General features: G+C 37.3%; 3 protein-coding genes and 1 pseudogene across 4 annotated transcripts in view; 3 read left to right on the top strand and 1 right to left on the bottom strand.

Moving 5' to 3' along the window:
* The window catches only part of LOC126589050 (putative disease resistance RPP13-like protein 1), a 93,349-nt gene that overhangs the window by 12,402 nt on the left and 67,761 nt on the right, over positions 1-13,186 (bottom strand). The gene's annotated exons all lie outside the window — the stretch shown is intronic.
* Positions 1-13,186, top strand: part of LOC126589051 (anthranilate synthase alpha subunit 1, chloroplastic-like) — an 88,093-nt pseudogene that overhangs the window by 35,345 nt on the left and 39,562 nt on the right.
* Positions 1-13,186, top strand: part of LOC126589058 (uncharacterized) — a 68,056-nt gene that overhangs the window by 29,081 nt on the left and 25,789 nt on the right. The window lies entirely within an intron of this gene.
* Positions 1-13,186, top strand: part of LOC126589054 (anthranilate synthase alpha subunit 2, chloroplastic-like) — a 53,974-nt gene that overhangs the window by 34,780 nt on the left and 6,008 nt on the right. The window lies entirely within an intron of this gene.

The following is a 13,186-nucleotide window of genomic DNA, read 5'->3' as shown; positions in this document are numbered from 1 at the left end:
CAGTGCCGTATTATGGCGGCTGGAAGCTGATTGGAAATTTCACAAGGCATGGTGGAGCCTTCAGTCAAAAGATGAGTGCTTCATGAGATTTCATGCTAAATTATGATTAATTATGGATTAATTTGATTTTAGTTTTTGAATTTATGTTGTTTGTTGATTATTTGGTGATTTGCTGTAGTTTAGAAGGAAGTGTAACATATGATGATGGCGTGTGTTTGCTGGCTTAATTAATGATGTTTTTGTTTGTTTTACTAAACAAGGTAAAACGTGAACTACGAACGACTTGATTCCATCTTCGGGTATATAGAGAGTCTAACACAAAAATTAAATACAACAATGAAATAAAAAAAAATTACTGAGTTGCTGAACCATTTATTTGCGTTTTCGATCATGTCTCGGAAGCAAGGGCATCGTAGATATACAAATATTGATAACGTTATACGTCGATCCTACACATATCTTAGAAGCAAAACGTGACAAAATACCTTCACCAAGAAGGCATCTCCTACCAACACGAACTAGTGGTAGCCACGTAAGGTGGTCCACGAAGGACACGCATTGTGGAAAAGGAATCCAATAATGCTGCAACACGACAAACCAAAAGATAAGGGAATAAGCTTTATTCACATGTTTTTTTTTTTTTTTTTTGGAGCAAGCTTTATTCACATGCTTTGTCTGCAATAATAGAGTCGATAGAAATATCGTCTCTATCTCCTATGCTGCAAGCTTTATTGACGCATTGCCAGATGTCATCAATCTCGTCTGCTGTTTCTTCATCACAAGCTAAGATTGGTCTGTAGATGAGATGAGTCTTCTGAGAAAAGTGAGAGCTGAAAAAATTTGGTAGTGTCTGGCCATTGCAACCATGGTGAAGCTATTGAAATGTTCCATCGACCATATCAATAAAAAAATAAGAATTTAAATATCTTAATCTCACTTCAACTATTATCGAGGCTTTTTGTAATAAAATTTCACACTTAACGGATTGTACATGTGATAATTACCAAGTTGAGGATAGTATCGATGTTGTTAGAAGTGAGCCGTAGCCCGTCTCTATGATAATTCTACAGAAGCCATTATTGTGACCGTCAGATTCTTCTAAAAATTCATCCAGAGAATAAGCTTTGTAATTCTGAACGTCTCCTTAACTTTAAAGCCTCTGTCTGGCTAATCCAACTGCTGAAAATGTATTAGGAGCATAGTGACCCCTAATATATACCTTATTATATCCTGCTAAATATTCTGTTCTGAACATCCTCTTGGTCTGCTCGAACACTCTTCTATCGTGTTCTAACTCTCTGACTTTGTGTGGAATACTGCTAATTAAAATCCGAGTCTGTCTTCCTCGCTGCCGGTAGAGGGAAACAGATCTTTTGAAAACTTGTGGAAAGACTTCTGAATCTTCATCTACTGGAGGATTATAGATTTCTTCTGTAAGACCATAATCGAATAATAATCCAAGCGTAATGAGTGGATAGCTAGGATTATCACCAATTCTGAAATTCTGAAACTCTTCTCCATTGATTCGAGAATCTGGAAAACTTGAATGTAGAAAAGGAAACCAACTTCTTCCTCTCTTTCGAGAATCTGGAATTGGATTTCTGCTGGAAGCTTTTCAAAATTTCTTCTAACATATGGATTTCCAAATTCAATCTCATTAACTTTCTTTGATCTTTCATAATCTAATTCTACATCTAAACACTCGATCTCTACGCTCATCTGAGTGTTTAACTCTCTTAGTTGTCTTTTTATTTTCTCTAATTCCTCCCTTAAACTGTTTTCACTCAGGATACAGATTTTCTCTGCCATGAATTCTGCAAAAGCTATACTTGCTGCATCTCTAGTGTGAAATCCTTTGTAAACACTATTTGGAAATTCTGAAATTTCTGCACAAACTTTTTCCCAAGAATCATAAATTCCAGGGTTTCTTCATTTGAAAACACAATAAAAAGCATAATTTTCATTTTCTCTGAAAGACTTTGCGGGCGTAAGCCAGCATTCTGAAAATGATTGCTTCTAATTTTTAAATTCATTTGATGTAAAACAAAGCAAAGACACCTCAAAGTGTGGAGGAGTCCGGCTTGATGTCTGTTCTCTAAAAACTTGGTATAATAATGGACTGAATCCATTATACACCACCGGAAAACATCTATAATGAAGTTTTGGGGAACTCTATACTTGTAAAACTGATTTTCCACTGAAGGAAGTGAAAGATCTTCCGAAAAAGCTACTCTTTTTGGCTTGGTTTTATCTGAAATTTTTGGAAAACTCGGCAAGCCAACTGGCTGTTTTTCTGGAAAACTCTGAGCTGAGTGAGCTCCTGAAGAACTGCTGCTTGATGATGCCATTGGTCTGAAAAAATATCAAAGGATCTTGAAAGTAAATCTGGAACAATGTTATTACTACCTTTTATATGTTCGAATTTTACTTCTACTCATCTATTGGCTATTGCATCTTGAAATAAAGCTCATCTTCTACTCTTTAGCTTGTTTTTGCATATAAACTAGAATTTTACTTCTTTTTGCTAATAATTATGCCATTATCTAAGAAAGCTTGAAAAATTCTTGACAGATGATCATCGTGTTCATCCCTTGTCCTGCTAAAAATTAGAATATCATCAATATAAACAATACAAAAATCTGAATAAGGTTTCTGGTTAAAAATTAAGTCCATTTTTCTCTGAAAAATACTAGGTGCATTCTTTAATCCAAAAGGTAAGACATTCCACTGGAAATGTCTTTCGCTACAACTAAATGCTGTCCATGGACTACTACTTTCTTCTAACTTAATCTGCCAGAATCCACTTTTACAATCGAATTTACTAAAAACTCTTTTATCTTGAATCCTACGGATTAAAAGATCTTTTGTGGGGATCTTATAACCATCTGAGAATGTATAATCATCTAATCTTTTATAATTTATTATCATCCTAGCTTGTCCTCTAACTTGCACTGCTCTATTTCTGACCATAGTAATTCTTTGATCTATTTCTGAAAATCTTCTTTTATCTGGGTTATCATAGGCTATTTCTTTAGTTTTAATGATTAAATCTGGGTTAATAATATTTATCTTTCCTAAAAACTTATTTCCATCCCAATACTTCATGGGATCTTCTCCTAAGACTTGAGTTTCTTCTGCTATTCTTACTAGATTATCTAGGTCTGTTTTATCAAATTTAACTTTCTGGAGTTTAAAACTGAATTCTAAGTTTTGTTTAAATTCTTTTAGATTTTCAAAGGGATCTATTAAAACATCTTGCTCTAATGATTCTGCTAAAATCTGACTTACTATATGTCCACCACGGCTCGCTTGTGCAAAGTCTGATGTATGCAGTGGAACTAAACTATTGTTTTTGTTAAAGAAAATGATTTTTGTATTAACACCTCATATATTATTGAATACACCCCACATAAAAATTTATTGTTAAGTGTCTTACATATCTAATATAAAATGACTATTTAGACCCTAATAAAATTTTAAAAAGAAAATTATTTTCTAAATATACCTCAAGTTAATTTCGGCGAGATTGTCTTCCTTCAAGCTCTCAAAGTCACTCACATTCTTCATTGTAGAGCATAACTCTACCCACTAAAAACACAAAACGTTGATGGAAAAGGATTAGTTTTCATCCTCGTTCTACAGATCTTCAATTTGCTTGATTTTTAATAAGAGAAATTTTGGAATTGGAGAAAGGAAAAGGAACTGATCAGTTTAAAGCCATAAATACTTTTTTTTTTTTTTGAACTTTGCAGGTATGCAATCTAGAATAACAAACTGATATAAAAAAAATGCAATGTGTTCACGTATTTGACTTTGACCATGATAGAAAACCAAGTAGTTCTGCATATGAATTCATATATATCGGATAGAGAAGGAACAATACAATCTTATATGCAATCAAATTATCAAAGAATACATCGGCATTAGACTACAAAGGATTTTTAGAATCTCTTGCTATTGTACTTTTCTTTTACGTTTTATCAAAGGATTTTTAGAAATAAAAATTCATAGAATAAGAACGTTCGAAAAATCCACAAATAAGCAAGGAAACGAAAAACCTTAGATGCGAGAGTCTTCTATGAGCGTGTGACTCAACTCTCAATGAAAGCATCAATTTGTGGATGCAAATTTCTTCTTCCTTACTCTTGGACAAAATTGCACCTACAAAACAAATAACACCTTAGGTCAAGGCCAAAAACCTCACGCGCTCATGATGATTTGGGGGGGGCTTTGGCCGAAGAACCTTCGATGCCAAAGTTAGAATTTTGAGGGAAAAGTGTTTAGAGAATTTAGAGAATTTAGAGAGTTTAGCAAGAGAATTGGAATTGAGTTTTGGAGAGAATGAAGGTGTTTATATAGGGGTGTGGCCGGCCACCTTGGGAGGAGATGGACCGGCCACTTGGATGGATTTGTGGGTGAAGTTCATGGTTTGTGTTTAATTAGCAAATTAACTTAATAATTAATCAATTAATTAGCTAATTAATATAATAAAAAATGAATGATTTATGGGTTACATTGTGGAGAAGATATGATGAGGGATGTTATAAATAAATACCTATTTGGGCACTTTTAACTTTATTGAGGGATGATTGTCCACTGCTCGTGCGTAGGAATTCCGGTGTGCCTCGAAGGTAATTTTGTCCATTTTATCCTAGAATCCACGTGTCACCTCTATATTATTCTTGATTATTTTTTGCTCCACAAAAACGCATTACAAATTTGCAACACATGATAACCACTCGTTCTTATAAAGTAAAAATATTTACCTAATTTTTGGGTGCGTTTTGGATTCCGCTTGTCAATAATTTAAGAGTAATGTTATTCATACCATATTTTCATACCACTCTAGGTGGCATTTGATGTGAACAACCACATCATTTGAATTAATTAGATTTTTAAATTTAGTTCATTATTTAATAAACTAATAATTAATAAAATTTAGTTAATTAAATGATAGATTGTGGTATACGAGAAGTCTTTCTCCTTTCTTTCTTTGGGTTTTGCAAAATTTTCAAATGATGTAGCTGTCCACATCAGATGTCACCTAAGATGGTATGAAAATGTGGTACAAAAACCTGGTATGAATAGCCTAACACTATGTTTGGATGAAGAAATTTAAGATTACTAAGGAATTTTAAAATGACGAAAATTGAAATGACGGGATTTTATTTTCTAGATTTTGTGATTTTTCTTTTTTGGTTAACCTAAAAGAACAATGAAATTGAGAATGGAATTTGTTAATTTTAAACTCTCAATCATAGAAATTGGTAAATGACACTTATTTACATGGAATTTAAACTTGGGAATTGGAGGCCCCAAATTCCAAGTTTTTTTTTCACGCGGAAATTCTAAATTTCTATGTTTATAAATCCAAATAAAGGAATTGGTGCATGTCAATTTATAAATTCTGATTTTTATCCAAATTCCAAGTTTATTTCCTTATTCGAAACATAGTATTACTCATAATTTAATTCTAGTGGTGGTGGTCGGCCCTTTAATGCTGCGGGCCCAGTCCAGCATCATTGGCAACATCCCCATCAACAAAAACTGGAGCAGCCCTTTGTTCCTGTTCGGCCCAATTTTAGGCCCAATTTTAGGCCCTCCTTGGCGCTATAACTGCAATACGTTCCAGCATATCCAGACCTGCCCGCACAGGTACTGTGGGCCTGATCAGGCCGCACCCTTTGCCGCAACCCAGTTTGAACAGAAGCCTGATCCACTTTGGCATCCCGACACTGGTGCTACCCATCACATGACGAGTCAATCGTCTTTGGTTGCTCATATGGAGCCCTATGCGGGTCCTTCTCCTTCTAATGTTTATTCGGGTAGGCAATATGTACATTACCCACATCGGCACCCCTCCTCCTTCGCTTGATTCCTTTAATTTTCATCTTCGCATTGTCTTTTTTCTTCCCGACCTTTGTAATTTTTTTTGTTGCTCGTTTCAATTTTACTTCTGGAGCAGTTGATTCAACTACATTTGCTTTCTGGGATGTGTTTGGTTTCCGAGAAAATGTAGAACGTTGGGGGGATAATTGAGTATTAGCCATTTACATTTGAGTATCTATGACTGTTTTGCTGGAAGAAAATAAAGAAAATGAATTTCTGGGTTTTTAGTTAATTGTGTTTTGATTTACATTGTAAAATGCTAATTTCGGTTCGATTAGCCGAACAATGAGAGTGGTGATCATTATATGATTATAATCTGCCCAAATTTTAGAATTAAAAAATTTGATTCTGTCAGGCAATGTCTGTTTGTAAGGAACTGAATTGGTTATACTAATGCGAGTTTTGATTTGTACGATTGATTTTACTGCAGCCGACGAATCAGAGAAGTTTGTAGAAGCCTCGAAGAAGGGGAATTTAATTCCTCTGTCTCGGAGCATATTCTCGGATCATCTAACTCCTGTTCTCGCTTACCGGTGTCTGGTTAAGGAGGATGATAGAGATGCTCCAAGTTTTCTGTTTGAGTCAGTTGAGCCGGGTTCCAACGACTCCAATGTTGTAAGCGTCCTCAGCCCCTTGTATCATTTGTATTTGTTTGCATCTGACTGTAGACCATAATTGATCACTTACAAATTTTTGGTGTCAATCATTTGTTAGGGCCGGCACAGTGTTATTGGTGCCCAACCATCCATTGAAATCGTGGCTAAGGAGAACATGGTTACCATTATGGACCACAAAGAAGGTTGTAGGACAGAGGAGTTTGTGGAGGATCCAATGACTGTTCCTCGGAGAATCATGGAGGGATGGACACCCCAACTTCTTGATGAACTTCCAGAAGCATTTTGTGGTATGATAAGTACACAAATAACACGCTTTAGTAGTACTCATATCTTAATCCTCTCAGTTCAAAGTAAACCAGTTCTCCTTAAATGTGGTTCGTTAACAAAACTTAGATTTGTAAAGTTGTGGTGAAGTTATTTATAAAAATGAAGACCATGCTTTGCTTATTTTTCCCTTCTTAGTCTCAAAGTTTTGGACTAGGCAAGTAGAACTGTGGGTTATCAGTGTGCTCATATTTTCCTGTACATTTTGTTAGGTTGTAGATGTACTGTGTTGACACTAGTGTTATGTATTGCGTGATATTCTGGGCTTTCGCAAAAGACTTCTTTGGCACAAAATTGCCATAAATTTATCCTTGTATTATTGCATTATTCAATCTTAAAAATGGAGGTTCTCGAAGTCACAAGTTGGTGGTTAACAACATCCACTCTCTTTATCAGGCGGCTGGGTTGGTTACTTCTCTTATGATACAGTACGTTTTGAATGATGAAAAGCAATGTGCAGAGCATATTATGCTTGTAGACTTGGGGAGGAATGATGTCGGGAAGGTTTATCAGGCGAAATATCAGGCGAAATATCGCCGATAATATCGATTTTTCGGGGAATGGATATTTAAATAGGTATCCGTGTGGTTTTCGTCCAAATATCGCTATATTATCGATAATATCGATAATATCGCGATATTTTGGAAATATCGAGATATTTTGTTGAACGGTGCAATCGGCCTCCGATATCGAACGCCGGAGAAGAACGCCGGAGATGGTGTGCCTATTCCTGAGCCCATTTCGTCCCAAAAACCTGGCAAAAACACGATTTTTAACTTCAATTTCACATATAAGCTTCAAATTTCACGCATGCATCAACGATTCAACATATGTGATGTCGGTTTAGGACTTAGGTTTTCAATGGAATCTCACCTGAAAAATCGATGACTGGGCCAACTCCTTGCTCAGCGGCGCACCACCAGAGACGACTAAGCCAAGTCCGACTTCGCCAGAGCCACGATCAACGGCAGCGAAGGATCGAGAGAGTGGGCGAAGAATCGAGAGAGTGGGAGAAGGGGGAGATCTGTGTGTGTGTGGGTCGAATGGAGAAGGGGGAGAAGAGAGGTCAGGCCTCAGAGAATAAGAGAGAAGGATCGAGGGCCTCAGAGAAGAAGAGAGAAGGATCGAGAAGGGGGAGATCTGTGAAGATGAGGGAGGAGGAGGAGACGGTGCGGGGAGAGAGAGAGGAACAGAGATCTGTGAAGATGAGGGAGGAGGAGGGGACAGTGCGGGGAGAGAGAGAGAGAGAAAACCTTGGTGGTGGGACGGGAGACTTAAAAAAAACAAAACCATTGGCTTTGATGGTTTTAGTCTAAAACTTTTAGACAAGTGACGTGAAAGAGGTGCATGGTTTTAACTTTTAATAATGAAGGCCATCCATTTATATTTTTAAAAGTTTAGGATATATTTTATATATATATATATATATATATATATATATGTTATATAAATTATAAATTATTTAGATAATATTTTGTTTTTTTTAACTAAGCAAGCAGATTATATTTGAACCCTTCCTTTGTCAACCACGTACCTGGGCTTTATCCAACTTGTTACAGATGTGTTTGTGATTACATATTCAGCCTTATATGGTCATTAAGATGTCTGCAAGGTTTGCAAGCTAATATTTATTATCTAAGATAAATTTCTATATTTTAAAAAACACCAAGGTGAAAATTTTGAACCTCATTAGAACTCTATGTGGTACTAAGTCACTCATGTATCTTTCCATGCAATGTATAAAGTGTAAAATATTGTACTAATTCATTATATATAAATGATTATGGTGTGTTTAAACTTCTTTCATTAATTACTACATATTTTCTACACTCACAATGTTTGCCAGCTCGCTATATAATCAACTTGATAATGTTAAATCCATCATGCAATGCATTTCCTTCCAATTTTTTGTGATAAATTAATAGATAATTGACTAAATAAACATCCTGCAAAGTTTCAATAAAAATTTCCAAGTTTTTCTTACAATTTCCGTGGTTTCCATGTAATTTTTATCGATATCGATATTATACCGATATTTCCATCGATATTTCCGTGTTTTCGGACTACCGATATTTCCGATATTACCGATATTTAAATCCTTGGGTACGACCTTTTTATTCTTGTTTTATTTCTTAACCTGTAAAGCGGGAGCCTTGTGCACTGGGTACGACCTTTATTCTTGTTTTATTTCTTAACAGTTAGCTAAATTGATCCTAGACTAATTAACCTGTATAATCCTGCGAGTAAAAGCCTTGAGGATTAACCTAATCAGTTAGGAATCGGCTTATTACACCACTAATGGTTGATATATGGAACACGATGTTGTGTATGGACTCGCTTAGGATTTTCGAGTTTCCTCATTTACTGCAATGCAGGTGAAAGCCATGGAGCTGATCGATAAGCTAGAAGTGACTAGACGTGGTCCATACAGTGGTGGCTTTGGGGAATTTCGTTTTCTGGCAACATGGACATCGCCCTCGCTCTGAGAACTATTGTTTTCCCAACTAGCTTTCGGTATGATACAATGTATTCATACAAGGATGCAAACAAGCAAAGAGAGTGGGTCGCTCATCTCCAAGCCGGGGCAGGAATTGTCGCTGACAGTGATCCAGCTGATGAGCAGAGGGAGTGCAAGAACAAGGCTGCTGCACTTGCACGCGCTATTGATCTTGCAGAGTCCCCATTCGTTGATAATTGAATATGTTTTTGCTTGCATACAGAATCTGGTTTGCAATATATTTCGAGTTTTTCTTAGCAATTCCAGTTTTAGTCGTGAGTTGAGGTTAGGAACTGTAAATTAAATCAGATGATGGGAATGTACGTAGCGTTTTAACCAAACCAAAACTAAAAGTAATGGCATACACAAGCAAATTTTGAAACCCTAGTTCATCATTGCTGCTTTTTCCCTTCAAACTTTTCATGAACAGCGCAGTCATGTTGAAACCCCTTCACAGCTGCATCCTTAGTTGCCATGACAATTTCCGCAGGACCTCTGTTCTTAAAGAGCATTTCTTCAACCTCGCCAAACCTGGAGAAGAAAGCTCTCAACCTCCTCTCCGTATAATCTTCACCATCCTCGTCCCAAGAAACTATAAGCACTTTTACATTAAAAAGTTTACAAAACAATCAATTGATTAGACAATGATTAATAGATAATATCATCTTGCAATACTAATTAAATAAGTCGAATTTAGTCCGGTTGAGATTGATTAGTAAACAGAGGGTTTTTGATACTCTAGTCTTACAACATTCATGCATGATCATTGATTCACAGTTCCACAGAAACGAAATTCATCATCCATATTTTACAAACCAAGCGTTTGAATTCAAATTCCACAAAGTACCAAAATCTACCTCTCAATAGACATGATTTGGAAAAAAAAAACTTGAAAAAGGAGATTTGGAAACTAGAGGTCGTAATTTCGTAAACTTGTTGAAGCTCCTTTTTCCCCGAGGACTAGTTCGATACAACAAACTGTCGTATAATGAAACCACCATAAGACACAGTAAGAAAAGAGGGAGAGTAGAACCAACACTGAAACAATTCCACTCCATTTAACCCATCAGTTTCAAGCCTTCTGAGAGATGGTAGCTGTCCAATGCTGCCATTGAAAAACAATATTCACAATCCATAAGTCGAAGAGTAACAAGATGAGAGAACGAACGAGTCATCTCCTAACAGATTTGGAATTTTTGTAGCTCCGTATCTTTCTATCACAAATACTTTCAAGTTTATATGGGACAGGAGTATCTGCAAAATTTGTTTGTTATTACGTGAATATTAACATTTGAAACATATTTATGATTTAAAATTTACACAGCCAGATCGTAAATAAACACAAACGAACGTTGACGAATTACTTACCATTGCAAATCATATCTTTCGGTCATTAATCCTTATGTTGGGGATGTGAGAAATCTTGGGCCAATCTTCTCCTGTGTCTCTCTGACACCGTTGTGTTAGCAAATCAGACCCGGTGATATGTAGAAAAGAAAGAGAAGTGGGTAGCCCTTCATCTGGCAAGCTCTGGAGTTGAGGACAATAAAAAATATACAACTCCTCGAGAGAGATGATGTGTCTTAAGGCCTTGCCGTCAATGGTTTTCAGATTCGGATGATGGGAGATTCCGAGAGAAGTGAGAGTGATTGGCAGCAGCCCCTCTTCTGGAAATGATTCGACAATTTCTTCTTCTTCACATCCTGAGAAGCTGACATCCAAGAATTTGAGAGAGGTGAGTGTTTGTAGACCCCACCGCATACGGTTTGCCATCAGTTTTTTACAACACCAGATAATGAGGTAACGCAATTTGGACGGCAATCCCCCTTCCGGAAATGATTCCAATTCTGGAGAATCCCATATATACAAAGACGAGAGAGACGGGAGAGAGATTTGCATCTCCTCTGGCAGTGACCTGAATTTGTTACATTCGTTGATTTGCATCATCTTCAAGTTGGGCGCTTGCAGTCCTCCTCCATGGGGGAAACCCACAAATTCTTTACACCCTTCTATGGACAGACACTGAAGGGACGGGAGAGAAGCGTGCATCTCCTCTGGCAGTGACCTGAATTTGTTACATTCTTTGATTTGCATCGTCTTCAAGTTGGGCGCTTGCAGTCCTCCCCCATGGGGGAAACCAACAAATTCTGGGCACTCCTTTATCTTCAAATTTTTTAGGGATGGGAATTTAGATTCTTCCGGAAATGATTTAAATTCTTTACACCCTTCTATGGACAGAGACTGAAGAGATGGGAGCGAGATTTGCAGATCTTCTGGCACTGACCACAAGTTGGGCGCAAGCAACACTCCACCACCCACAAAATATACGATTTTAACGTTCTGCAAACTTAGCCGCTCAAGTCTTGGGAAGTAGTCTAACGGTATTTTCCCCGTTAGTTTGGGACAATTCCCCAGACTAAGCTCGCAAAGATTAGGAAAATGTCCGCCTCCAGGGAAACACCACTCTTGCCATTCCCGCATACTGCAGAAACTCAGAAACTCCAGAGATTTAAATGCAGGTTTAATTCCCCCATAAAACTCAGACCCCACTGATTCCACTCCATTCAACCCATCAATTTCAAGCCTTTTGAGAGACGGTAGCTGCCCCAATGCTGGCAGGGAGAAACAATATCCACAAGTCTCAAGTCGGAGAGTGACAAGATTAGAGAAAGACTCATCTCCCAACCAACCTGGAAACTTCGTACCTCCGTATCCTTGTATAGCCAATACTTTTAGGTTTGTATTGGGTTGCAAGTTGCCTAGCACTCGGCTATCGTTTTCAGAATCAATAGTGTCACCTTCCCATTTCAAACGTATTTCACTGAGCTTCTTGTCCCTCAGTTTGGCCTCCAAAGCATCCTCAGCACGTGTGATATTTTGAAGCCCTGAAATATGAAGATTTCCACTCAAATGCTGAAACCCCTTTAACTCATCAATGTTTCCCCCGGCATCTTTGCTCAAGACAAACTCACCTCCAAATGTTTGGAGATCTTTCAACTTGCCCATGTGGGGGGGCATCTTTCTTATTTTCGTACGTCTCAAATCAAGATGGCGCAAGTTGATAAGTCTTCTCAAATTGGTGGGCAACTCAGCTAGACATGTACAATTTGACAGCAACAACGTTTGTAAATTATACAAACTGCATACCGTGTCTGGTAATTTCCTTATTGGACTGCCACACAAGTTGAGGTACCGTAGATGCTTCAAGTTGCTAATTGAATCAGGCAACTCCCTGATATAATGCCCATGTAGTTTGAGAACTCTTAAACACTGTAGCACTACAAGGAGATCAAATCGTACTGTTGGCAATGAATAGAGATCGCCAAGAATGAAGGTGCGCAGATACTTAGCTTCATAAATAGTGTCACATCTCTCAAAATCAACATTAGATGAATATTGCATATAAGAAAAATGACGACCCTTGCTCACAACGTCCAATGAGAAGTCATGGTCTTCCAATCTAATGCAAAATTCCCCACATACGCAAGTCGCCAAATCATGCATCAGATCATGCATGATGAAACAATCATTTGAAGGTGAGTATTGAAAAAATGACCGTGAGATTAGATCATCAAAGTATTTCTTTCCAACATCTTCCAACCTAGTCTTCTTTTGGGGTTGTAAAAGATCTTCGGCCATCCACAATAAAATTAATTCAAACTTGTCAAATTCATAATCTTTGGGAAATATTGAACAATAAGCGAAACAACGCTTCAGCACCGGAGACAAGTACTGGTAACTTAGCCATAGTGCCGGCAGAATTTCAATCTTTGCATCTGACAACTCCCATATGTCACTTTTTAGCACATTTTCCCATTCCTCCACATTTGGTTCAGAGCGTAAGAGACCACCGAGAGAT

This window comes from Malus sylvestris, chromosome 11 (assembly GCF_916048215.2).
Source record: "Malus sylvestris chromosome 11, drMalSylv7.2, whole genome shotgun sequence".
Classification (NCBI taxonomy): domain Eukaryota; kingdom Viridiplantae; phylum Streptophyta; class Magnoliopsida; order Rosales; family Rosaceae; genus Malus; species Malus sylvestris.
The sequence above is the reverse complement of the archived record's forward strand: the minus strand, read 5'-3'. Positions and strand labels throughout refer to the sequence as shown.